The 27,930-nt window shown below is 41.1% G+C and overlaps 1 long non-coding RNA gene across 1 annotated transcript; it reads right to left on the bottom strand.

Moving 5' to 3' along the window:
• Nucleotides 1-1,794: 1,794 nt before the first annotated feature.
• Nucleotides 1,795-11,743, bottom strand: LOC132401550 (uncharacterized). Its single transcript, XR_009514608.1, has 3 exons — nt 11,659-11,743; nt 11,316-11,481; nt 1,795-2,357 (listed from the first exon to the last, which is right to left on the bottom strand). It is a non-coding gene; the product is annotated as an uncharacterized LOC132401550 (long non-coding RNA).
• Between the last annotated feature and the right edge of the window lie 16,187 nt (nt 11,744-27,930).

The following is a 27,930-nucleotide window of genomic DNA, read 5'->3' as shown; positions in this document are numbered from 1 at the left end:
ATCGCTCATCCTCCATCGCTCCAAGGAGAAAAGGCCGAGTTCACTCAACCTATTCTCATAAGGTATGCTCCCCAATCCAGGAAACATCCTTGTAAATCTCCTCTGCATCCTTTTCCACGTCCTTCCTGTAGTGAGGCGACCAGAATTGAGCACAGTACTCCAAGTGGGGTCTGACCAGGGTTCTATTTAGCTGCAACATTACCTCTTAGCTCTTAAACTCAATCCCACAATTGACGAAGGCCAATGCACTGTACGCCTTCTTAACCACAGAGTCAACCTGCATAGCAACTTTGAATGTCCTATGAACTCGGACCCCAAGATCCCTCTGATCCTCCACACTGCCAAGAATTCCTACCATTAATGCTATATTCTGCCATCATATCTGACCTATGACTCATGGTAAATACTGTACTATGAGAATTTTAATCAATTAAGTACAATTTTTATTAGCAGGTATGAAGGATTAAAGTCACATTATCTTCTGCCCTCCTCTCCAGGTCATACGAGAACCAGGACTAGGAAAGCAAGTGTAGATTATGAGATGAGGTGATAATCTTCAGATCTCATCTCCTGAGGCTTACAACATTGGAACTATTTGAAGGCAAAGCTTTACAAGATTGAACAATTCCTCTTCAGGCTGGAAAAAGACTGGAACTCCTGATCAGAATGCAGAAAAGCTACATATTTGATATCTCATAAATATTTATAATATGGTGATTGAAGGTTGATTTATGGGACGGTTGACTATGGATGGAGATAGAGATTTACCGTATTACCTGAATTATATTCAACTATTCTTTGAGTTCTACAGAATTCACTAATTTTTTGTGACCTTCAATGGAATTCAATATTTGAAAAGTCAATACAATCTGTTTAAAACGTGGTACTCTACATTTGCCTGAACTGTACTCTGTTACAAGGCAGTCCAACCTGTCATGTCTCAGAGGTTCCCTTTCCAAGCTCTGATCCAATGATCAAGCACATTACTATTTTTACATGTCTATAAAATAGCAGATTTTGGAATTAATAGATCAAAGAGATGTTTAATTGAGTAGTTATAAATTTATGAAGGATCTAAAGAGAGGCAGTAAATAGGAAAGGCTGATTCCCTGAAACTGCAAGATTAGAAATCAGGGGCAATTGTTAACAGTTTGTAAAGGATTCGAGGAGGAAGAGGAAATACTTTTCCACACATAGGGCTGTAGGGTTTGGAGTTCACAGAGTGTAGGGTAGAAACCATTGTCAAGTTTATATTATTTTTAAAATTTTATTTCACGATACAGCATGGAGTAGACCCTTCAAGCCACACTGCCTTAGCAACCCCACAACCCTGATTAACTCAACCCAACCATTGGACAATTTATAATGATCAATTAACCTATCTGGTACATCTTTGGACTGTGGGAAGAAGCCGGGGAAAACCCATACATTCAATGGAGAGAATGTACAGACTCCTTATGGAACGGCACCAGGAATTGAACCGTGAATGCTGGAACAACTTGAGGTGTTATAGAATCAAGCTTACCGTTATGGTACCATGGTGCCCAATGGTTCTTAAGTTTAAAAAGTATTTGATTGTGTGCTTGAAATTTTGTGATGTGTATGGCTACAGCCTGAGTGCAGAAAGCTGGAATTAGTTAGGGCAACTTCTTTTTTGACCAGTGCAGACGGTGTAATGGCGCACTAGCATCATACTGTTTTGTAGATTTTCTGATTTGACAGATCTCAACCATCTGCACCAAAGTAAAATTACCATAGGCAAGAAGAATACTAGTCCAGTATTCTGTGGTGAATTGTCTAACATGATGTTCTGCTAATGAAACAAAACCTTTCCACTCATAATGGCAAGAGATATGCAATCACGTAGGATCATGAAAAGGCCATCTGTGCACTTGAATCCTTTCTGCCATTCAATAGATAATTTTTGGTCATTCCAATTAGTTTCTTAATTTTTTAACCCTTAATATGACCATATGTTAGTGCCTGTTCAAAACATGTTAATTGACAAACTTCTGTAATTTTTTTTGGACGGGGTATTTGAGATTTATCCTACCATTTTTATGACATAATCCTTTATTTTAGGGTTATGTTCCCCTTTTCTGGCTTCTTTCAGAGGAAGGAATAATTATTTTCTTTATCTTCCCCAGCTTAATCCTTTAATCATGATCATTCTAATGATATTATGAATTAACCTGCATTCAAAAGAATACAAGTTTACTGTACACAAACAAGATAAAATCTGCAGATGCTGGAATTCCAAGTAACACACACAAGATGCTGGAGGAACTCGGCAGGCCAGGCAGCGTTTATGGAAAAGAGTACAGTCGTCGTTTTGGGCCGAAAGCCTTCAGCAGAACCTGAGGAGTCACAAGGGTTACAAGTTTACTGTATGTACTTTCAGCATAATTTAATCACTGTAGCCCTGTTGTTATTCTGGTGCAGCAGTGTAACATCCCCTCCAAGATCAATATATCTAGGTCCTGAATTTCTTAATAACAATCCCAAAGGCTTACCTGAAAACTACATTTTTTAGTGATAAAACTCCATGTTGTAGTAAATACTGACTCTGTAGAATTAATTTTTTCATTTATTTTCTTTCAAAAATGGAGCTTCTAGATACTAAACTGCTTCATGTAGATGAACAAACAATTCTAATTTTCTGTGGGATGCGTTGGTCGAGCCATGCGGTGGTGTTGGGAAGAAATCAGAGTAAAAGATTAAGGCAGTCATGGAATTAAAATATCCTCAGGTCCACCTCGAGCTTCAGCTCCAGTTCCACGCACCAGGTTCATTCCTGATCTCCACTGCTGTCCGTGAGGAGTTTTTACATTCTCACTGTGACCACATGGGATTCCTCTGCACGCTCTGCTTCCCAAATAGTGTGTGGGTCAGTAGGTTAATTGTCTTGTGTAAATGAGTGGTAGCTTCAGGGGGATGAGGGGAAGGGGGGGGGGGGAGTAGACAGATTTGATGGTCATGTGGGAGGCAGGGTACAAATAGTTTGGGTTTGTTGGTTATTATGGGAGGGGGGGCACAGTAGCAGAGAACTTTGCCCAGCGCTTTACAGTGCCAGTAATTGGGGCTCAATTGTTGCTGTAAGGAGTTGGTATGGTCTCCCTGTGATTGTGCGGGATTCCTCAGAGCGCTCTGGTTTCCTCCTACTTTCCAAAGATGTACGGGTTAGGGTTATTAAATTCCGGACACACTATGTGGGCACTGGAAGCATAGTGACACATGGAACTGCCCCCACCACATCCTCAGACTGTGTTGGTCATTGTTGCAAAAGACACACTTCACTTGATATTTTGATGTACAGGTAATAAATAAAGCTAATCTAATCTCCTCTTCTTATTGTTACATGTACCAAGGTAGTGAGAAATTGCGTTTTGCATGTCATCCAAACAGATGATTTCATTACAAGATATAACGATGTACAGTAGAGCTCAGTGTGGGGCCTTGGGCACACGTTGTTGTGCTGACTCTTATAAACCTGCTCCTCAATCCCTCAATAACCCTTCCCTCATATGCAAACCATAACCCTCATTTTTCTTGCATTCATGTTACTATCCAAGACAAATTTATGTAACTGCAGAAAGCAACTTGCAATGAGTTATCACACTCTGCACCATCTTGTACTTAAGTCAAGTTCAAGTTGAAATTTATTGTCATTCAACCACACGCTTGTGTATAACTAAATGAAACATCATTCCACTGGGGCCAAGGTGCAAAACACAGATATCATCACACAAAGCACATATAGATACACAGGTCGATGGAGCAATACCTTATCTCCCGCCTAGGTAGCCTCCTACCTGCTGGTATGAACATCCAACTCACAGACCTCCGTTGATACTCCTGGCCCCCCTTACCCCCATCCCTATCTATTATTTTAGTCTGGTTCTCTTTCTCTCTCTTTTTCCCCCCTCACTATTATCTCCCCCCAGTCCTACCTTTCTTTCTCTTTTATTTCCCATAATTCTCCACCCCCCCAGCCTATTTCCCTCCAGCCTATCACTTCCTAGATCTCTACTTTATCCCTCCCCCCACTTCTTATCCCCCCTCGACCATCCCACGTTACTTCACTCCTGATGAAAGGTTTCGGCCCAAAACGTCGTCACTACCTCCTCCCATAGATGCTGTCTGGCCTGCTGAGTTCTGCCATCATTTTGTGTTTTTATAGATACGATATAGTTAAGGTTAGAAATATTTAAAGTGGTTATGGACTAAGTGGGCCAAAGGGCTGTTAGTGAGCTCTACCTCTCTATGGCTCAAGTAGTGATTAATATCTGATCCAGCAGTCGATAAACAATTCTTATTTAGTATCACTATAATATTGAAGACTGAATACTGATGTGACCGCAACTATCTGTTATTGCAAAACTGAAAAGAAATCTGAAAGAATAATACCTCTGAACTAAAGCAAAATTAAAATGTAAATATTCCCATTCTGAGCTGCATCTGTCAGAACACAATGCAATTACCAAAATGGAATCAAATCTGTGTTCTGTACTACTGTAACATAAAATTGGTGCTTCTTATTTTCTAGACCGATGTTTATTGAAGAATTTTAAATAGTACCATATCATACCCAAATGGTATACTAAGCCATAAATGAGGCCCTTAACCCTCTAAGGGCAGGTGGAGGAATACTCTGATATGAATGTGGACTTTAATGTTCTGAGAGAGTTTCAGTACAGGATGGCTGCCACAAAGATGGCAACCATTCTCTGGATAAATTACAAATTACAGAGGTAGTATGTAAAAACTACAACACAGAAAGAAAAGTACAAGAAGCAGGAATTAATGTCTTATTGAATTTAGCTGCTCTCTGACCTTCTTTGTTCGCTATATTCTACTTTTTGACTAAATTAATTATATTTTATTATCAATATTGGTTTATTATTGTCACACATACCAAGATACGGTGAAAATCCTTTCTTGTATACTGTTTATGCAGATCAAATCATTACACAGAGCATTGATCTTGAATAAAGTAAAACAATGGCAATGCAGAATAAATCGTAAACCTATCAAAAGAATGCAGTGTAGGGAAATGATAAAATGCAAGATCATAATGAGATAGATTGTGAGGCCAAAAGTCCATTTTATCATCCAAGAGTCTAACAGTGTGATGGAAACTGTTCTTCACTCTAGTTATACATACTTTCAGGCTTTTGTAAATTCTACCTGATGCAAGAGTGGAGAAGAGTGAATGTCCTTCTTGCTTTCCTTTCATTCACTTTTGTGTTTTATAATTAATTATCCATATCTTTTGATATGCTGTAACACTTTGAACACCAATCCACCTGGGTCAAAGAACTGCACATTCCAATAGCACAAATAACTTTTTTTCCAGTTTTCTTCTTCAGGATTCTATTGCTGATCTTGAGATTGTGGCCTCTTCACTTCTATCAGAGATTAGCTTGTCCATTATATTTGACGTTTACAGCACCTCTAATAAAAAGTCTCAATTTTCTTGGACTTTGTACCTTATATCACACATTTCTGATATCATTCTGATAAGCTTGGTGTGCTTTCCCCATGGTTATTACATATCTTTGATAATAACAAGCCCCAGACTTTCCACTTTGGATTCAGATATGTAAAGCAGAGTTTTGCTTACTGCACATATTACATTACTATGGTAGGTTACGGCAAGATTGTGGCAGAACCAGTCCAATTTTGGGAGCAAGTATTTAGAATAGCAATATTAAATTAAAGGTGCATTTCTCAGCAGTAGCTGAACAGCTGGAGCAAAAAGATGCATAAAACATTAAACAGAACTTACAGAGACATGCAAATTCACTTCAGAATTTTGATCAACATAGATTAAACATAAAAGCAAAAATGACATGAAGTGACACTAATGAAACAGTTCATAGCTGCATGCAGGCTAAAACTCCTACACATTCAAGTATATGCTGATAAATGACAGGGAACATTCATACCACTGAGGAGTCAGATAATGGCCATCTATAACAAGGGTGAACCCAGCCATCAGTTACTGAGTTCAATAGCATCCCTGAATACCAGGTCCCCAACATTAATATACTGTGGATCACTGATGATCAGAAAATGGGCTGGCCATGTACTGTAAATACCATGGCTACAGGAGCAAGGCAGAGGCTGAATATTCTGCAGTCAATAACTCACCTTCTGATACGCAATCCTTTTCACAGTATTGCAAAGCACAAGTCACGAATATAATGGAATAACCTCCATTTGCCTGGATGAGTGCAGGTCCAACAACTGTTAAAACATTGGACTCTATCCAGGACCAAGCAGTCCATTAATTGGTGTCCCATCCACCATCTTAAGTGTACATTCACTCCGCTGCACATGCTGTTACTATGCTTACCTGTCTCGTCAACAACAACATCTCACTAACAACCACTTAATGGCAGAGGTATCAAAGGTTAGAGTCATAGGTTTAACATTAGGGTTAAGAGGTTTACAGTGGGTGTGAGGAAGAATGTTTTCACCCAGTGTATGGTTAATATCAGGAACACGCTGCCTCTGAATGTGGTGGTGGGAGGTGCTCTCACAACGTTTGGTAAGCATTTCACAGGTACATAAGCTCATAGTTTCACTTCATTGTCAAAGTATGCATGTATAATACAACTCTGATATTCATCTTCAGGTAGCCATGAAATGCAGGAAAAACATGGGACTTTTGTTAAAAGAATAGACATCAACAACCCCACCCCAGCCCAAAAAAGAAAAAGAAAAAAATGTGAATATCCCAAAACCCTCCACCCCCTCTCTCACACAAAAAAAAATTAAAAGATCGCCCAAATGGAGAACAGCTGGAACATTAAAAACCCCAAAGCCCCCAAGCCTCTCCCTTGGAAAAAAATCAGCGATGATAACATCAAAACCCCAAACCCCTCCCTCACCAAAAAAATCGGGTTAGCATTTGAATCACCAAGACGTAGTTGGGTTTTTGACCATGCACTGAGTAACTTCAAGTTCAGTTTTATTGCCATTCAACCACATATATGTGTACTGCCAAATGAAGCAATGTTCTTCCAGACCAAGGTGCACAAGACAATACCTAAAACTCACACACAACACATAAAGTAATAATTCAACAAAGAAATTAACAAAACGTAAAATATATTCCAGAAGATTGACATTTAACATAAAGAGCATTTACCACACAAGTTAATAAGTAAACAGTATAACACTACTGGCTTTTCATACGTGATAAGAGCTGGGTGGTGGCTGGGAGCTCAGTAATCTCAAGGCCTGTGAGAAGAAGCTGTTTCCCATCCTAACAGTCTTTGTCCTAATGTTATGGTGCCTCCTGACTGATGGAAGGGAGTCACAGAGATTGTGCAACAGATGGAAGACTTGGTAATTTGAATGGATATGATGGGCAAGAATATTTGTTTCTGTGCTGTGTTACTCTATTGCACAATGACTCTAAAAAGGCCAGGGGCAGCAAATTGTTGGGATCACCATCTCCTTCCTTTTTGTCCTAAAATCACCATTCCCTCATCATACAGGGTCAAAACCCTGGAAACCCCTTCCCTACAGCATTGTGAGGCTAACTTCAAGTAAAGATGGTTAAAGAACCACTGTTTCCTCAAGAGTAATTTGGAATGTGCGAATGAGTGTGGAATAGGAAGAGGTGAATGAAATCTGTAACCAGCACGTTGAATAGCGTTGACAAAAGGAGAAAAAAATGTTTCAGGTTAATTACAGCCAGCCAGTTCCAATCCAAATGGTGAATACCTGAAAATTTTAAATTTAGTGTTTGGTTATAATGGCTGCAGTATATTGTTGGATCTGGTGATACTGATCTGAGTTTCTTTGGAAGTCATGAACAAGGCATAAAACTCGGTGGTTACTGCCAAGTTTTACAAGTGCAAAGAACAAACGAAGAAAAAACCCCAGAAAAAGTCATTGTGGTTGTCTCACCTTCAGCCTAGATATACACAAAATTGCAGTGATAACAATTAATTTATAAAAATAGCCAGATTCAAGTGGTATCACACCTGCTGCAGAAAACCTGAGAAGCATCTATAAAAACACAGCCATAAATTAATGATTACAGGAAGATTTACTAACAATTACACACATATATGGGTCATTATATGAAAATACGAGTCAGCATAAGAAAGCTAAACTACAAGGAAGGTATTAGAAAAATATAATTTCTACATTCTAATTTAACAATATCTATATAAAAAATGAGATACTGTTCCCTAAGCTTATATTGGGGTTCAGTGGAACAGTGTAGAATAGATTGGTGTGAATAGAGCTAGAATATATGTTTTGTGGGTGCACCATGCTCCGGAGGAACGTTGTTTCATTTAGTTGTGTGTGTGTATATATAGAGTAAAAGGACAATAAACTTGAACTTGATCAATAATTTAAGTGAAAGGCAACACCAGGTAGATCCTGTGGGCTGAGCAGAGATTTCTGCAAAGTGCTCACCAAATTTACATTTGATTTCTCTAGTGTAGAACAGACCATGTCATAAGTTGGAAAAGGTAAGAGTGAATCATGACTTCACCTGTAGAGAATGCTTGGGTTCTTGGATGTTGGGAAGGGAAGAAATGAAAGGCCAAGTTTTATCTTCATCCATTTTTTTGCTCCTTGCATCTCTTCCTGACAGATCATCAATTAACAAACCAAATCTTAACTGTTACTGCCTCCACTTGACTTCATCTCCACCCTATTATGGACATTCCCTTTGTGCTATCCTTCCCTTCCCTTCCTCTGCAATCCAATAAGTATGATTTTTAACTTCTTTTCACTGAGACGTTAACTCACTTCCGCCCCTCCGTAATTGCTGGCTGAAGCTCGTTGGATTGTTCACCTGATGCCTCTGCAGATCCCCAGGCAGAAATTTGGCTGGCAACCAGCAGAACTTCCCACTAAAATTCAGTCAATGTGACCGTTAACCAAAACGTCAAAATCCCATTGAAGAAGATGGCTCTGCTGTTGCATATGCCAGCTTCTTGTGCATGTGAATTCAGGTAGGTTGCTTGGATAAGAGTTACAGCCGTGTGAGGCAAATCAACATAGTGTCTGATTTGAGAAAGAGTCAGCAAACAGTAAAATAGCATATTCTACTTGTTTCAGTGAAGTGATAGGCACATGGGAACTGAGCATTGGAAGGATTGATTGTGCTAAGTATGTGCAAGATAATACAGAGGGAATGGCTTTGACATCTATTATCATGAAGTTCTTTGAGACACAGGCCATGGAGCAGGGTGAATCCAGCCTTCCAGTCATTCTTGACCCACTGCAATTTACCTACATTAAAACAGGTCTGTGGTGGATGCCATCTCCTTGGCCCTATGCCCATCGATAGTAAAGACTTCTATGTCAGACTATTGCTTACTGACTACAGCTGCCGAAGAGCTCAGTTCACCTTCCGAGGGCTGAGATCTCATGGCTCTGGAGCCAGGCGGATCGAAGTTCGGTGTCCGGGCAGGAGGTCGGTGTGCCGTGGGAGATGGAAGGGCTGTGTGCCCGGACACCCAAGACCTTTGGGCACAGAGCTCGGAAAAAGCAATGCAACAGATTTTTAACATCGTAAGCCAGTGAGTTGTTTGTTATGTCTCCCCTCTCGCTGTGAAATGGCGACACCTCTTTCTCCCTTGTTAGGGGGAGAGAGAGAGCCTGCGGTGTGTCGAACACCAGGTGAACGAGTAGTCTTTGGAGTACGGCAAGCCTGTGCCTTTGCTGTTGTTCTGCTCATGCTTGAGTGCTTGGTGGAGGTTGCCGATGCTTTTTTTTGCCAGCGGGGGGGAAGGGGGATCGTTGCTTGCTACCACTTATGAGCAGGAGGGAGGGGAGCTTGGGGGGAACTTAGGGGTTCTGACATTTAACTGTCATTCATTCTTTTGGGGCACTTCTCTGTTTTTGTGGATGGTTGCGAAGAAAAAGCATTTCAGGATGTATATTGTATATATTTCCCTGACATTAAATGTACCTTTGAAACCTTTGAGCTCTACCTTCGATTCTCATCACCAAACTCCAGATCTTGTCAGCCCTTGCCTTCCTTTGATCCTTGACTTCTTGACCAACAGACTGCAATCAATAAAGACAGGCAGCAACATCTCTGCCACAATTATTCTCAACTCTGGTGCTCCACAAGTTGTGTCCTCAGCCCCCTACTCTACTCCCTGTACACTCATGACTCATGACTCTATGGGCCGTTTCTGCTCTAAATCACCTACAAGCTTACAGATGAGCCCACCATAGTGGGCCATATCCCAAAAAATGATGAGTCAGAGAACAGGAAGGAGACAGAGAGCTTAGTGACATGGTGTTGTGACAAGAACCTTTCCCTCATTGTCAACAGAACATAAGAGCTGGTGATTGAATTCAGGAAGTGGGTGGTCACCTGCTCCTGCCTACGTCAAAGGTGTTGAGAGGTTTGAAAGTTTCTAATTCCAAGGAATAAACATCACAAATAGCCTCTTCTAGTTAAACCATGTTTATGTAATGGCCAGGAAAGCTCACCCATGCCTCGACTTCCTCAGGAGGTTAAAGACCCTGTCAACCCCAACCAATTTTTGTCAAGCATTCTATCTGGATGACTAATGGCTTGGTATGGCAACTACTCTGTATGTGACCTCAAGAAACTGCAGAAAGTTGTGGACACAGCTCAGAACGTCATGGAAACTAACCTCTCCTCTCTGGACTTTGTCTATATTTCTCACTGCCTCAGTAGTGCAGCCAGATATTTAAAGACCCCGCCTACACCACCTTGAAAGCTTGAAAGCACTTGCCACTACGCTCAAGGACAGCTTTAGAGTTTATTTAAATCTTATATCCACCCCACAACATGAGGGAGTAAATATCTTTGCATTATGACTCTATCACAATATCAGACATGTGAGTTTAAAAGTCTAACGGCTTTAGAAATAACCTGTCCCGTAGCCTGTTGGTTCTGGCTCTAATGCTGTGATGCTGTTTGCTGAAACACTTTATGGTAGGAGTGAATGGTGTCCTCGATGATGTTCCAGGCCTTCTTTCTGTACCTGCTGCTTTAAATGTCCTCAGTGGAGGGAAGTTCATGTCCACAAATGCACTGGGGTTGTCAGTACCACTCTCTGCAGTGCCCAGCGATCAAGGATGGTACAATTCCCGTACCAGGCAGTGATACAGCCGGTCAGGATGCTCTCAATGGTGACCCTGGAGAAGATCTTGAGGATTTGGGGGCTCATGCTGAAATTCTTCAGTTGACTGAAGTGGAAGAGACTCTGTTGTGCTTTTTCTGTCACAAAGCCGGTGTGTACAGTCCAGATGAGATCATCAGTGATGTGTATACTGAGGAACTTGAAACTACTCACCCTCTCAACTGCAGATCCATTGATGTTGAATGGGGCTGAGCCTGTCTCTGTTCCTCCTGAAATCCACAATCTGCTCTTTTGTTTTTGGACATTGAGGGAGAGGTTGTTTTCCTGGCACCACTGTGTCAGGGTGTCAACCTTTCCTCTGTAGGCTTCCTCATCTCTGCTAGAAATAAGGCCAAACAAAGTCGTGTCATCTGTGAATTTGATCAGCAGATTGGAGCTGTGTGTGGCAACACAGTCGAGGGTGTAAAGGGAGTAGGGAAGGGGACAGGGCACAACCCTCAGGGATGGGGAGGGGGTACCTGTGCTGAGGGTCAAAGGTGAGAGAGCCCATCCTTACCACCTGTCAGCGATCTGATAGGAATTTTAGGATCCAGCTGCACAAGGTGCGCAGCTTCTATCTTGCTGTGATAAGACTATTAAACAGTTCCCTAGTGAGATAAAATGGACTCTCGACCTCACAATCTAGCTCATTATGATTGTTCACTCGTTGTTTACCTGCACCACACTTTATTCTGTACTCAGTTATTGTTTTACCTTGTTCTTCTGCAATGCACTGTATAGGAGCCTTATGCAAGACGAGCTTTGCACAGTTTCTCAGTACATGTGACAATAATAAAGCAATACAATATGCTTTTGATACAAAAGCATTTGCAAAGGAATCTTACATTTATCTGCTGAGAATATATTTATTTCTTTTTTACATTTACTAGCTCCTGGAAGCTCTGTTAATCCCAATGTCTCTTCTCTCCATTGCTTCTAATCTGCTGTCATTCATTAACAGAAGCATTTCCCTTCGGCCTCTCACCTGTGGTTTTAGATGCTTCAGGGCATCAAGAAAAGACACATAACTCATTTCTTTTAGACAATCACTGCATAGTGCTTTTGACCTTTGTCATAAAGTGCACTTCCATTTTAGAATGTAGAGTCATCTTTACTTCAGGTTTCCTGGCATATCTGCTCAATGGGAACAATGTGTAGGGTTAGGCAGTTTGTCTTGTCATTTTACGGACTCCCAATGTTCAGTCTTTTAGCTGATTTAACAAGGAGGGTGAACAGAACATTTTTATGTATTCAGAACATAAATGAAGGCCCCACCAAAGGCAGATGGGGCTTATTAAAAATCATGACCTGATAACATCATTGCTCCAATAATCTAATACTCAATGATATGAATCATAGAAACAGAACATTGAACTGTTACAGCACAGGATCAGACCATTCAGCCCAATATGTTGTGCTCTACTAATTAAATTAGTAATCAAATGGCCAATAAGCAATCACTTTTGCTTACACATTGTGCATATCCAAAATTCAAAGTTCAAACTAACGTATTATCAAAATAATGAACGTACATTATTACCAAATACTACCCTGAAATTTTCTTGCACGAAAAATGAAATACACTAATTGTGAAAAAAATCTACATGAGAAAAGTCTGACAAACATCCTTTGAGTTGAAAAATCCACACCAGGGGTGAGTTAAAAGAGTTACTTTTTAATCAGGATGGCAAACAAAAGTTTCGTGGCAGTTTCTCCGATTTGAGGACCGACCAATCAACAGGAGGGTTTCCTTAGAAAGGGCCAATGAAAATAATTCCTGCGCAAGCAGAGCAGCCATTGTTTTGGAGAGTGCCAGTCTTTAGAGTGTCTTTGGCTCATGAGGCTTGGGTGAGATTAATAGTTTGTAAATTTCTGTCTCTCAGTACTTATTTGTTCATTCTTTAACTATTAGGGCATAGTAGTTTAGTGAAAATGACTCTGGGGTACTGTTTTGTGCTCTGCATGGGATGTGGGAAGTGGGAGATCTCCAGTCTCCTAGACAAAAACCTTTGCACCAGGTACACCATATTGCAGCTCCTGAGAGAATGTATTAAGGAACTGGAGCTGCAGCTCAATGACCTTCAACTCACATGGAAGAATGAGGAGGTGATGGACAGGAGTTACAGAGAGGTAGTTACCCCTAGATTGCAGGAGGCAGCTAACTGTGTTACTGTCAAGTGAAAGAGGGGATATGCACAGCGAGTGCAGAATATACCTGTGGCTGGTCCCCTGAATAATGAGTATAAAATTTTAGATACTGTTGAGGAGGACCTTCAGTGACTGGGTGTCTGGCAGTAAATCTGGTGCTGTGGCTCAGAAGAGCAGAGTGGTGAAGAGGACTGTAGTGTTGATTGGAGATTCCTTAGTCAGAGGACAGAGATGAGGTTCTGTGGGTGTGATAGACATCTGAATGGCATGTTTCCTCCCTGGTGCCAGGATCAGGAATATCTTGGATCAGGTCCATGACATTTTCAAGGTTGAAGGTGAGCTGCCGGAGCCTGGGTACATATTGGCATCAATGACATAGACAGACAAGGTGAGAAGGTCTTGAATGGAGACTTTAGGGAGCTAGGTAGAAAACTGAGAAGCAGGACTTCCAGGGTATTAATCCCTGGATTGCTGCCTGTGTCATGTGACAATGAGGGTGAAAATAGGATGACATGGCAGGTGAATGTGTGGCTGAGGAGCTGGTGCAGGGGGCAGGGGCTCAGATTTGTGGATGATCGGGATCTGTTTTGGGGGAGGTATGATGCGTACAAATGGAAAGATTTATACCTGCGTCATGGTCCCGATCGTTAATTTCCTATCTTGCTCCTAATTTTCTTTGATTATCCCGTGGTTCTGATCGTTAATTTCCCAAATGGCTTCCGATTCTCTTTGGCGATGACACACCTGGTTTCCATCAAAGACTCAGTATAAGAACCTCTATGTCACAACCACTAGTCACCAGTTCATTGGTCTTTTTCCCCGTGAGTAAACTATGTTTCCTGATTGCTTAGAACCACTTGTTCTAAGTTTAGCTCCAGTTTCAAGGTTTACTTATGAGAGTCAGTTTCTGTGAGTTAAGGCTCCGTGTCAAGGTTCCATATCAGGGCTCCTTGTCAAGATCCCTCGTGTGCTGTTCAGCCATTAGGCCTGTGTAAACATCCAAACTCAATCTCGGTGCCTGTGTCCTGCACTTGGGTTCGCTTCAGTCGCTCAGTGCAACAACCTGAACCTGGGGGGGGCCAAATATCTGTGTGGGCAAGTCGGCTAGAGTTGTCCGGCTGGGTTTAAACTGATTTCGCAAATGGCGACAATGTGTAGTGAAAATCCGAGTCAGGAGAGGCTGATGATAGAGCAAAATTGCAGCCAACGGAATGAGTTGCAATGTTAAAGGGGGAAATGGGTGAATATTTTGTTTATACTTGAATGCGTGCAGTATATTGAATAAGGTCGGTGAACTTGTAGAACAGTTACCGATTGGCTTGTGTGATGTTGTAGGCAAAACTGACTCATTGCGGAAGGAAGGTTATAGCTGGGAGCATAATGTCCAAGGATACACACTGTGTCAAAAGGACATCCAGAAAGGCAGAGGGGGGTGGTGTGGTAAAAAAGTTAAATTAAATCATTAGAAAGAGGTGACATAGGGGCAGTTGGTGTTGAATCATTGTGGATAGAGTTAAGGAACTGCAAAGGTAAAAAAGACCCTGATGGGAGTTAAATACAGACCACCAAACAGTAGTAAAGATGTGGTCTACAAATTACAACTGGAGATAGAAAATGCATGCCAAAAAGGCAATGTTACAACAGTCATGGGGATTTCAATATGCAGGTAGATTGGGAAAGTCAGGATGGTGCTGAATTCCAAGAGGGGGAATTTCTAGAATGCCTATGAGATGGCTTTTTAGAGCAGCTCATGGTTGAGCCCACGAGTTATTCTCAGCTGGGTGTTGTTCAATGAACTGGAATTTGATGAGTGAGCTTAAGGTAAAGGAACCCTTAGGGGACAGTGATCATAATATGCTCGAATTTACCCTGAAATTTGGGAAGAAGCAGCTAAGGTCAGATTTATCAGTACTATAGTGGAGTAAAGTGAATTACAGAGGCATGAGAGAAGAACTCATTAAAATTGATTGAAACTAACACTGGCAGGGATGACACCAGAACAGCAATGGCTGGGAGTTCTCAGAGCAATTTGGATGGTGTGCGATATACATATATCCCAAAAAGAAGAAATATTCTAAAGGCAGACAACACAACTGTGGTTGACAAGTGAAGTCAAAGCCAATGAGAGAGCATATAATAGAGCAAAAATTAGTGGAAAGTTAAGGGATTGGGAAGTTAGAGGTTTGGGAAGCTTTTAAAAACCAGCAGAAGGCAATTAAAAACATCATTAAGAAGGTAAAGATGAAATACAAAAGTAAAGCAACACACACAAAATGCTAGTAGAATGCAGCAGGCCAGGCAGCATCTATAGGAAGAGGCACAGTCAATGTTTTGGGCTGAGACCCTTCGTCAGGACTAACTGAAAGAAGAGATAATAAGAGATTTGAAAGTGGGAGGGGGTGGGGAGATCTGAAATGATAGGAGACCGGAGGGGGTGGGATGAAGCTAAGAGCTAGAAAGTTGATTGGCAAAAGGGATACAGAGCTGGAGAAGGGAGAGGATCATGGGACGGGAGGCCTAGGGAGAAAGAAAGGGGGAGGGGAACACCAGAGGAAGATGCTGGACATCTTGGGGACATCATCCTCTGGAAGTTTCTCTCCAAGCACGATATCCTGACTTGAAATATATCGCCATTCATTCACCAGTCCCAGTACTTTCTCCCCCCAACAGCATCATAGGTATACACACATCTCAAAGATTGCAGAGGCTCCAGAACGCAGCTTCTCATCACCTTCCCAAGGGCAACTAAGGACAAATAATATTGGCCTAGTCTGCAAAGCCCACATTCCTTGAATAAACGTATTTAAAAAACAGAGCAGGAAACAGCCACTACAATTAAGGTCTCAATATAGTAAAGATATGGAATCTTTAGAGAGGGCAGGACGAAGATTTACCAGAATGCTGCCTGGATTAGAGAGCATGTCTTATGAGAATAGGTTGAGCGAGCAAGGAAGGGCTTTTCTCTTTGGGGAGAAGGAGGATAAGAGGTGATTTGATAAAGATGTACACAATGTTACTGGCAGCAGAGACTTTTTCCCAGGGTAGAAATTGCTAATACAACAGGGCATAATTTCAAGGTGTTGGGAAAAAATATAGGGGGGATGTCAGAGTGTCATTTTCGGGCACAGAGGTAAGTAGATGTATGGAGTGGGCTGCCAAAGTTGGATGTAGAGGTAGATACACTGGGGACATTTAAGAGACTTTTAGATAGGTGCATGGATGAAAGATAAATGAGGGTTATGAGAGAGAGAGAGGGGGGGGGAGAGAGAGAGGGGGAGAGAGAGAGAGAGAGAGAGAGAGAGAGAGAGAGAGAGAGAGAGAGAGAGAGAGAGAGCGAGAGAGAGAGAGATTACATTGCAGATTGTAGAGTAGGTTAAAGGGCCAGAACAACATCATGGGCTAAATGACCTGTAGTGTTCTATGAGGACAGGGCTTTAAAATGCAGGAATGTGATGCCTGTCACATCACTTAGTATGCATCATGAAACAAAAAGAAATTTCTCCTAATTAGTGCAGTGGGAGCCCTGCATTGAGTTTAATCAGAAACTTGCTGAGTGCATGTGAAAACAATTTAAAGGATTTGTGAATTTGTTGAAGAATCACTTTAAGCCAATGACAAGTGAGATTATACAAAAATGTAAGTTTGATTTATGTTTAAGGAAACCTAATGAAACATTGGCTGAGCGTGAAGCTAAATTAGAATGGGTTTCTCCAAGTTATGATCGTGCAACTCAAAATGCTTCGAGACAGGTTAGTGTGTGGGATCAATAACAATTGGATTTTGAGGTGGTTGTTAACGAAGGTGAATCTGACCTCTATTGACATACTGAAAATTACCCAAGCAATAGAATCAGCAGGCACAGACATGTTGGACTTGAGAGCAACTATTCCACGTAACAGGATGCGCCCAGAACAAGTGAGAAAATGCACGGTAATGAAGTAAACCAAAATAATTTTAAAAAAGTGAGGAAAGATCGTGGAGGGAAACTTGTGCTGTCTGTAAACTGATCTGAGCCAAGAAAAGAGACATTTATGTATGTCATTTCAAAGTCCATCTTGCCAGAGTTCTAGAAATAAAAATAAAGCTGAACAAACCAAATTAAAGTAAGTGAAACAAGGCACATAAAATTCTGAATATGTAAAAGAATCAAGTGAAGACTGCAGTAAGAGGAAAGCTTAACAAAAAAAAGTGGCTGACTTCATAAAAGTATGTGATCATAAAAATGAATGACAGGAATGCTTAATACTGATGAATCAGACATGAATATGCAGCAAGGTGGGCTGGAAACATTACACCTGCATTTACCAAGGCACAGTCAGCCCAGAATGAAGGTTTTTCACTCAGAGAGTGGTTGGTGTGTGGAATGCACTGCTTGAGTCAGTGGTGGAGGCAGATACACTAGTGAAGTTTAGGAGACTACTAGACAGGTATATGGAGGAATTTAAGGTGGGGGGTTATTATATGTGAGGCAGGGTTTGAGGGTCGGCACAACATTGTGGGCCGAAGGGCCTGTAATGTGCTGTACTATTCCATGTTCAGTGTTTGAGTTGAGCTTGTTAAACGACCCAAACCAATACCCACATTGATCCCTGCACTACACCGTAGTTCTTCAAAACGTGGTTAGTGCTTTAAGCAATGAAATCAAATTTGCAGGCAGAAATCTGCAGGCTTCTTGAAGAGAAAATAATTTAAATCATTCAGTACTCTGAGTGGGCAGCGTGCATTGTTAATGTTAAAGCATGAGGGATCCATCAGGATTTGAGGCGATTACAAGTTGACTGTTAATTGAATCTCATCTCTGGAATGATATCCCTTCCTGACATAGAAGACCTTCATGTGGTTCTGTCTGAAATAAAGCTAGTACTTCAGCTGATTTCCCCTGAGTTCAAAGAAGGGCTTTGACCTTGAAAGTATATAAATATGTCGTTGATTTCAAAGTTAGGAAATGCCATGGAAATACTAATGCTCTTAAATATTTTGCTGAAAGGTATTGAATTACAGTTGTTTTGTGTGTTCTCCTTCAACCAACAGGGATCATGGTGCTTTTAAGGTCTTTTGTCTCTGCTTTGATTTTTGGCAGATACAACTTTGTTTGACCTCTGCAAGGGTTAAAGACGTAAAGAAATAAATAGATTTCCCGAAGGATGAAATTCAACCTCAAAATTTGTGTGTTATGCTCAGACATCAAGGGATGAGTCGGACTTTCCTGGATTGTGCTCGAATTCCACTGCCCATCCTAGCAGATTTTTCTTATAGGCCCAGACTGTGGCTGAGCACCCAGTACCACTTACCATCCACAGCTCAAGCTTCACTCGTCTGACTGTCTTACATTGTAATTGAGTTGTGTTGCTAAGCTCAGCCTCCATTTTGTTCAACTCTTCAACTGTAGACAACTGTAGAGGAATGTGAACACAGCCCAATGCATCACAAAAACTTGCCTCCTCTCCGCTGACTTGTGTACAATTCCTGCTGCCTTAACTAAGCAGTCAACATAATAATGGACTCTTCTGACCCTGGTCATCCTCTTTTCTCCCTGGTGCCATTGGTCAGATGATACAAAAGCTTAATAGCACGTACCACCAGACTTGAGGACTGCTTCTATCACACTGCTACCTCATTCAGTAAGAAACGATCTCTGCTCTCCCAATCTACCTCACCATGGCCCTTACATTTCGTTTGTCTATCTGCTCTGCACTTCCTTGGGAATGGCATTTTGTTTCTCTTTTCACATCCTCGCTGTACTGATGCACTGTGCCCTATGGCAAGAAAACAAAACCTTGGTACAGGTGACAATAATAAATCAATACCAAGTTATAGTACATCTCAAAAGTCTTTTTGAAATCAGAACATATTTTCTGTATATTCATGTGTAAATGTTTCATTCAGAAATGTGCTGATGAATGGCACTGTTGAAATCAGCTTTCACATGGCGATAGAGTTGATACTATTAATTTAATAGGAGCAAAATAATTACTCAGATTCACCAAGGCAGCTGGTAACCATTCAATTCAAAGGCTTTCATTATTACATTAGAAATGTTAATGATAACATAAATTGAAGAAATGCCCTCTTGTTTCAACACAAGCACATAGGAAACAGAAGCAGGAACAGACCATACGGTGTCTCACCTCATCAATTTCACTTTACCCGCCCAGATCCACGTTTGCTGATTCATTCAGTGTTTTTATTTCTAATGATCACAGCCTCAAATGTAATCAAAGTCTGGAGTATCCAAACCCTCTCCTGCTCTCATTCCTAAAGGGCTGACATCTTAACCTGACTGTGAATCCTATCTGTGGATGTTTCAGCAAAGGTGTATTCAGAGTCATAGTTATAGAATCATGGAGAGTCACACAATCACAGTGAGAATACATAAACGCCATACAGACAGTGCCCGAATTCAGGACTGATCCCTGGAGAAATACGTATTAAACTTAACCATTTGATGTAACAAAATGGAGTAGACAATCCCAGGATGCTAAGCTAATGTGCTTACTAAAGGAAGATGTGACTGCCAGCACTCATTGTAATGAACATTGGGCGAAAATAGGGAAGTAGGAGAGACGAACCAACTGCACAATTGGAAGGATTGAGCTTGCTGGAAAAAGGTAACCTTGTCTTGGTTTTACACAGAAAAACCGAGATCGGAGCGGAGGCGAGCTTTTCCCTAGCGAGTAATAAAGGTGTGTGATAAAATTCTGTATCTGTATCGTGCTTTATTTTGGGAGATTTAGTGGAGAAATACTCGACATCTCTGATCTTTGATCAGCGGTAGCAGCTCTTCTAGCTGCACCTCTGTTCTTCCCACTGTACTTTTAGTTGTGTGCACCAAGTACATCCAGGAGGAAGCTGCTGGCTGTCAAAGGGCATTGTCAGCTGGTGGTGTTCTGCAAAGGATATTTTCTCTTTTGTTAATAAAAGTCGCTCTCTGAGAACTTTGAAAATACATTTTTATATTGTGCCAGAAGGAAGTAATTAAGCCTTTCTTGCTATTTAACTTTAATAATGCCATCAAAGACATTAAGAAACCATTACCACAATTTGAAGAAGTATTTCCCTCATTTTGATAATCGTATATAATTTATCAGGGAAATTTCTATAGAGGGCAGAAACCTCTGGATTATCAGAACCATAGCAAATACGCTCAGTGCCCACTTTATTAGGTACACTTACTCATTAATGGAAATAACTAATCAGTCAATCATGTGGCAGTAACTCAATAGATAAAAGCATACAGACATGGCCAAGAGGTTCAGTTGCTGTTCAGACTGAACATCAGAATGGGGAGGAAATGTGATCTAAGTAACTTTGACTGTGGAATGATTGTCGGTGCCAGGCAGAGTGGTTTGAGTATCACAGAAACTGCAGATCTCCTGGGATTTTCACACATAACAGTCTATAGGGTTTACAGAGAATGATGCGAAACCCAAAAACATCCAGCGAGTGGCAGTTCTGTGGGTGAAAATGCCTAGTTAATGAAAGAGGTCAGCAATGAATGGCCAGACTGGATCAAGCTAACAGGGAGGTAGCAGTAACTCAAATAACCATGTATTACAGCAGTAACGTGCAGAAGAGCACTTCTGAACAGACGTGTTGGAACTTGAAGTAGACGAGTTACAGCAGCAGAAGACCACGGACATACGGAAGTACACTCAATGGTACCTCCTGTACCTAATAAAGTGCCTACTGAGTATAAGCTGGCCATTCTGTTCATTGTCACATGCTTGATTTTCCACTGACGATAATTAGCAAATTCACCTATTACTGTCACGTGCACTAAGGTACAGTGAAAACCTTTGTTTTGTATGCTATTCCATCCCATCACTGTACTGATGGGAACAGTACAAGAGGAAACAATAGCAGAATATAGAGAAATTTCAGTGCTGGCAGACAAGGTAGTTTAGGGCCAAATCAAGGTAGATTGTGAGATCAAGAGTCTATCATTTCATACTAGGGACCATTCAATAGCCTTATAAGAGTGGATGGAAGATGTCTTTGAACCTGGGGGGACGTGCTTTCAGGCTTTTGTATCTTCTGCCTGATGGAAGGAGAAGAATGGAGAATATTTGAGGTGTGTGGAGTGTAGACAGCAAGAAGTGTAGACAAAGTTCATGGACAGGTAGGTTTCCATGATGTGCTTAGCTGTATCCACAATGCTCTGTGGTTACTTGCAGTATTGGACAGAGCAATTGCCAACCCAAGCCATGATACTATGACCAGGCAGGAGGTACTGAAACCTAAAGTTACACACCTGAAGTTCAAGAACCTGAAGTTCAAGAACAGCTACTTTGCTTCAAACCTAATCATTACAGGTTAGCAATACTATGACTACTTTGCCAACTTTGCACTAACAAGGATTGTTTTTTTGTTCTAATTATGATAATCTTTTAAAAATTGTGTATAATTTCCAATGTGTTGGTTTTTCTTGTGAATGTTGCTGATATCACGCTATGTGTCAGCGATGTTCCTACAAATAGGGTTTTCATTGCATCTGTACATAGATGTACTTGTGCATATGACAATACACAACTTTGACTTTAATTGATGCTTTCTATCGTGCATCTGGGAAAGTGGTGAGAGTCAAAGGGGTCATGCATAATTTCTGCAGACTCAGAAAACGGATCGACACCACTGAGCCTTTTTTTTGCCTACAAAGTCTACGAAGCTGGACTGGGACAGGGTATTGGTGATGTTCACTCCTCAGAACTTCAAGCGCTCTTCCCTCTTGACTTCAGCACTGTTGATGTACACTGCCTCCATTCCTGAAGTCAAAGGCCAGCTCTTGTTTTGAAGTTGATAGTGGACCAGTATGTATATAGTGTACTTTGAAGACAATATACACATTACTGTGGAATTGCTACAGAATGGATGCATGGAATTTCTGATACTTGTGTTGCTCATTTGAGGCAGATCCCTTTTCCCAAGAGGAGGTGCAAACTTGATATGGTATACAACAGGGAGGCATGGTTTTTCTGCTACTTTCCCTGGTAGAAGCCTGCAGCAAGTGATTCTTACCACCCAGCTCATTCAAGTCAAAGAATTTATGAATAGCTTGAGAGAATAATTATGGAACCATCAAAATGGTTCTTTTGAGCAACCAGCAGGAAATCATGAAGATTAAGGATCTGCTTGCTTATTAGCAATAGTTCCAATTCCCCAGGGCACTTTTTGACATTGCTCAGTCCTTCCCAAATACTGCCTCCTTTCCCAGGAGGAGCCTCTCCCCTTGAAAGCTGCTGCAAAGTTCCAGCATACTCGCTGATCCCACATCAATAAAGCCTGACATCTTAACAATAGTTGAGTTCCAAGCCTGGTTTTCGCTTTCAAGGAGTGGTTCCCATGCTCAGAAGGCTTATTTGAAACAACAAGTTGACCAACAGGGCAGGCAGAATATGTTATAACTGTGCTTCGGAGGGCTGGCAATAATGGTTAAGCCAGGAAATGATTAGTTTGATCAATTATAATCCTATTTCCTCATTGTAAACTTCAATATTCTTATCTCTGAAGTGCTTATCTGAATACCTCACACATTGCATTTAGAGATGAAAGTTCTTGCGTGCTCATGCTGCAGTTGCGATGGGAATAGGCAGAAGGTGTGAAAATGTCTCATTCATCAGCTTTCTCCAGCAATTGCACTGCCACCTTGACCGAGTACTCTGCATCCAAAACAACACGCAGTGGTATAAGTAAAAGTTCCCTTCAGGGAAAGATGGGATTTGCTTGCACCTCATCTAATTTAGTGAATTTCATTCTGTGCTCACAGTGTGATGTCCTTTAGATTGGAGAAGCCAAACACAGATTGTATGTCTGCTTTGGAGAATCGTTCTAAATGATCCACAAGGGCACCGCGGGTCTCTGTTACTTCAGTTCTCCATCCTATTGAAATCTACCTTTCCTGTCAGTGGCCTTGTTTGTTGTTACAACAAAGGCCAATATAAACTTGAGAGATGGAACCTTGTCCTCTGAGTTGGCACCATGGCACATCATAGAATACAACAAACATGAGAAAATCTGCAGATGCTCAAAGATGTTCCGAAGAAACACATACAAAATGCTGGAGAAACTCAGCAGGCCAGGTAGCATCTATGGAAAAGAGTAAATAGTTGATGTTTTGGGTGAAGACCCTTCCACAGTCCTGAAGAAGAGCCATGGCCCGAAACATTGGCTCTTTGCTTTTTTCTTAGGTGCTGCTTGTCCTGCTGAGTTCCTCCAGCATTTTGTATGTGTTGCATAGAATATAACAATTTAGCAAAAACACGCGCTGGTTTTGTCTGCTGTATTTTAGTGATTAAAGATTTCAATCTTTAATCTCTAATCTCCAGACTACTTTCCTTCTGTCCTGTTTTATTTTATCCGATTTCATTCATTTCTTATTTACACCAATACCAGATGAATATTTTGCTATTTGCTAGCCTTTGCCACCCTGTCTCAATCAGCACCCATTCAACTTGTCTTTCAACACACTTACCTGACATATTGAGCCTTCAGATTTATATTAGAATTAGCAACAGCTGATAACTTTTGAGTTTTTGTAAGAAAATCTATGATTATGTTCTAAAGGTCATTTGTGATAACATTTTACCTCGTTGCTTGTTGAATTTCTCCTCTTGCAATCCTTTCTATAATGTTCCAATCACAGTAGAAAAGAAGCAATCGACAGTGTACAGATCTCAAGTCTATGCACTAGGACCACACGAGTGAGGTAATATTGTAGCTCTATAAAACATTGGTTACCACATTTGGAATATAGTGTTAAGTTTCAGAAGCTTTAGAGTGGGTGCAGAGGAGATCTCATAGGATGCTGCCTGGATTAGAGAGGCATATCTTATGAAGAGAGGTTAAGTGAGATAGGACTTTTCCCTTTGGAGCAGAGGATGAGAGGTGACTTGACAAGATGAACAGAGGCATAGATGCACAGAAACTTTTTCCCAGCATGGAAATAGTTATAGCAAGAGGGCATGATTTTCTGGTGATTAAAGAAAAGTATAGGTGGGATGTTAGAGGTTATACAGCCAGTGGTTGGTGCCTGGAATGTGCCACCTGGGGTGGTGATTGAAGTCGATACTGTAGGGACATCCATGAAACACTTAGATAGACAGGTGGATAACAGTAAAAAAACTTGAGGGCTATGTTCGAGGGGAGGGTTAGATGGATAGAGTAGATTCAAGGATCAGCACAACATTGTTAGCCTGCACTGTGCTGTTATTTTTGTTTAGATACAGTACAGAGCAGGCCCTTCCAGCCCTTTGAGCCATTCAACAATCCCTGATTTATTCTGAGCCCAGTGATTCTCAATGGTGGCATTGGGGAAATTGAAGTCGGAGGGCATTCAAGATTCTTGGGGGCGGGGGAGTGGTAAGCGGCCCGAGAACTGACCGACCATTAGTAGATCAGGCACTTCCAAAAAAAAAAAGAATGAGGTACTGGAACACGGGAAGAACACTAGAACTGCAGGCGACAAGAAAGAGACAATCAGTGACCTAGAGAATTCCTCTTGGGGAAAAGTGACCTCGGTTTTATATGTGCGGTCAAGAACCATCTTTGGGGATTATGAGACCTCACATGAGTGGTCAGTCTTGCCAACTAGAATAGTATAAAGGTAGATTGATGAACATCATCCGTATCCTGACTAACGTTCAGATTCCAATCTGAACCCTTCTCAACATGATGTTCACCATTGTGATCATCTTCATCTTTGCCTTGCCGTTCCTTTGTGTGCCACTACCATCATTCTATCTGTGTCAACTCACTGTCATCATCAACATCCAATAGGCATTCCCAGTTTGTGTTAATTTTTTTAATTTTAATTTAATCCACTGATGATAGATAAATATTTATGACGCAATCTCTATGCGTCTAATGGTGGTGAAGCCTTGAATCCTAATCTTGCTAAGAAACAAAAACTACAGAAACTTTGTAATGTTAGGTACCTGGAGTATGGTTTTATTCTGTTCCTGTCATTTCAGCTATTCTCCATGTGTCTTATTTGCAATACTGTACTGTTCAAAGGGTGGAGCAGTCATGACGGTGCTAAATGGCAACTCCTTGCCTTGCAAATTCGGAAGCAGCTCTATTTATATCTCGGATAATCTCTTTTTTCTCCCCCTTTCAAGGTTCTTTTGAAGACCCTGACCTGGAGTTACACCCTGACTTCGATTCTTTGCGGGAATGGGACCTGCTCTCCGGGCCTCATGACTGGCTGCTTTTTGATATCCCAAGGACATGGCCTGGAAGAATAGCGTGCCTTCAGGGTGCCAGATTTTCATGCCTCTGCAGGCGGGCTGATTCAAGGTTGGTTCCCCTGACTGAGGCGTCGAGGGAGAACACTGAACATCGGAAGCTGTGGTCTAGCTGCTGGTTTTGTGCCCAGTGTCCTGGGTTCTTTGGGTGCAGAGCTCGGAAAAAGCGATGCAACAGACTTTTTACATCATAGATCAATGAGTTGTTTGTTAGGTCTCCCCTCTCGCTGTGACACCTCTTTTCCCCTTATTAGGGGGAGAGAGAGAGAGAGAGAGAGAGAGAGAGAGAGAGAGAGAGAGAGAGAGAGGAGAGAGAGAGAGAGAGAGAGAGAGAGAGAGAGAGAGAGAGAGAGAGAGAGAGAGAGAGAGAGAGAGAGAGAGAGAGAGAGAGAGAGAGAGCCTGTGGTATGTCAAATACTGGGTGAACAATTAGTCTTTGTGGTACTGCAAGTCTGTGTCTTTGCTGCATGCTTGAGTGCTCAGTGGAGGGTTTTTTTGCAGGTGGGGGAGGCCTTGCTGCTGCTTGGGCATGGGAAAGGGGAGCTGGGGGGGGGTTGTGGTTCTGATGTTTAATTCTTTCTTTGGGGCACTCCTCTGTTTTCATGGATGTTTGCGAAGAAAAAGAATTTCAGGATGAATATTGTATACCTTTCTCTGACATTAAATGTACCTATTCAACCTCATGAAGCTATGAAACCATTAAGATTGCAGGAAAACTTCCGTAAAAGACAACCTGAAAATGGTGTTGCTCGGTTCCAGAAGAAGAAAGAAGGATTTGAAAAGTGTTGCACACTTGAATCATTTGCCAAGAAAGCTAAAAATAACCTTGATTGTGGTCTCATTGCTCCTTATAACATTTCCAAAATGATAGCATGTGTGAAAAATCTCATACAATTGGTGAAAGATTAATAATGTCCGCTGTATCAGAAGGGCTCACCATGAACTCAAACTGAATACCATTACTATATTTTAAAATCAATTCCTCTTAGTAGTAACTCTATAGCTTGTTATGTTGCCGAAATGAGTGAAGACAATGTGTACTAACTATACATAGAACTACAAAGTAACAGAATTTGGGATACAACTGGATGAGTCAACTGTGTGAGACAACGAGGCATTGCTAATGCCATATGTACAGTTTATATAAAATGGAAAAGTTTTGAAAAGATTCTCTTTTGTAAAATGTTAAAACAAATATCAACAGAGAAACAACCTACGGTGAGCTCAAAATATATACTAAGGATAAAAGTATTCCGATTAGGAACATGATTTTTTTTGTGCAACAGATGGAGCACCATATATGCTGGTTTAGTGGCATTTATGAAAAAAGAAATTCCAAATCTGTTTGCAATCCATTGTGTAATTCATCTTCGACATCTTGCAAACAGAAATCTCAAGCCAGAGACTTTTGTTAAGCATGACAGTAATATCTGATATCAACAAAATTAAAGCTCATCCATTGAATAGCAGAATATTTCACCAGTTACGCCAAGATAATGATGAAGTTCAATGTGTTCTTTCCTGGTTCAATTCAGGATATGTGCATATGCATTTGCAGACAAAGGAAATGACATGTGATCAAGGCCACAAGAAAATGTTTTATTACAGCCAGCACAAATGCAATACAGAAAGAGGAAAAACAAATGTCTACATTAGTAGCAGTACAGAAATCAAAATAATACTTATCATTCACTAAACAAGTCAATGTGGAGGAGGCCACAGTTTTAACAATCTCAAATGCAGTCTGTTTTCCTTACATCAACCCAGTCCTTCACAGCTGGTGTTTCCTTTTCCCTACAGTGCTGGAAGCTGAGGGGTGATATGATGGAGAAGGTGTTCCCAGCCTTTTTGTATACCATGGACCCCAACTGTTAACCAAGGGGCCTGTGGACCCCAGGCTGGGAACCCCTGCTATAGAGGTATTTAAAATCATGAGGGCATGGATATGGTAAATGGTCACAGACCTTTTCCCTGATGAGTGGAGTCTGTAACTAGAGATTCAGGATGAGAGGGAAAAGATTTAAAGAGGACTTAAGAAGCAACTTTTTCACATAGTAGGTGATGGTATGTTTAAAGAACTCTCACTGAGAGTGATACAGGTAGGTATACTTACAATGTTTAAAAGGCACTTGGACAAATATAGTATTTACAAGGAAAAGACTATGGGCCAAACTCAGCCAAATGGGAGCAAATCATGCAGGCAACTTGGTCGGGGTGGATGAGTTGGATTAAAGGGCCTGGTTTTTGGCTATATATTTTTCTGTGATTCTAGTGTTTTGAACTTTGTTCTGAAGAAGTTGGCGTTTAAGAATAGAAAGAATTTGTTACTGTTGTTGAAGGTGCTGGTGAGTCTACACATGAACTACTGAATACAGTTTTGTTCTCCTTACCTTAAAAGGGGG

Source organism: Hypanus sabinus, chromosome 11 (assembly GCF_030144855.1).
Source record: "Hypanus sabinus isolate sHypSab1 chromosome 11, sHypSab1.hap1, whole genome shotgun sequence".
Lineage (NCBI taxonomy): Eukaryota > Metazoa > Chordata > Chondrichthyes > Myliobatiformes > Dasyatidae > Hypanus > Hypanus sabinus.
The sequence above is the reverse complement of the archived record's forward strand: the minus strand, read 5'-3'. Positions and strand labels throughout refer to the sequence as shown.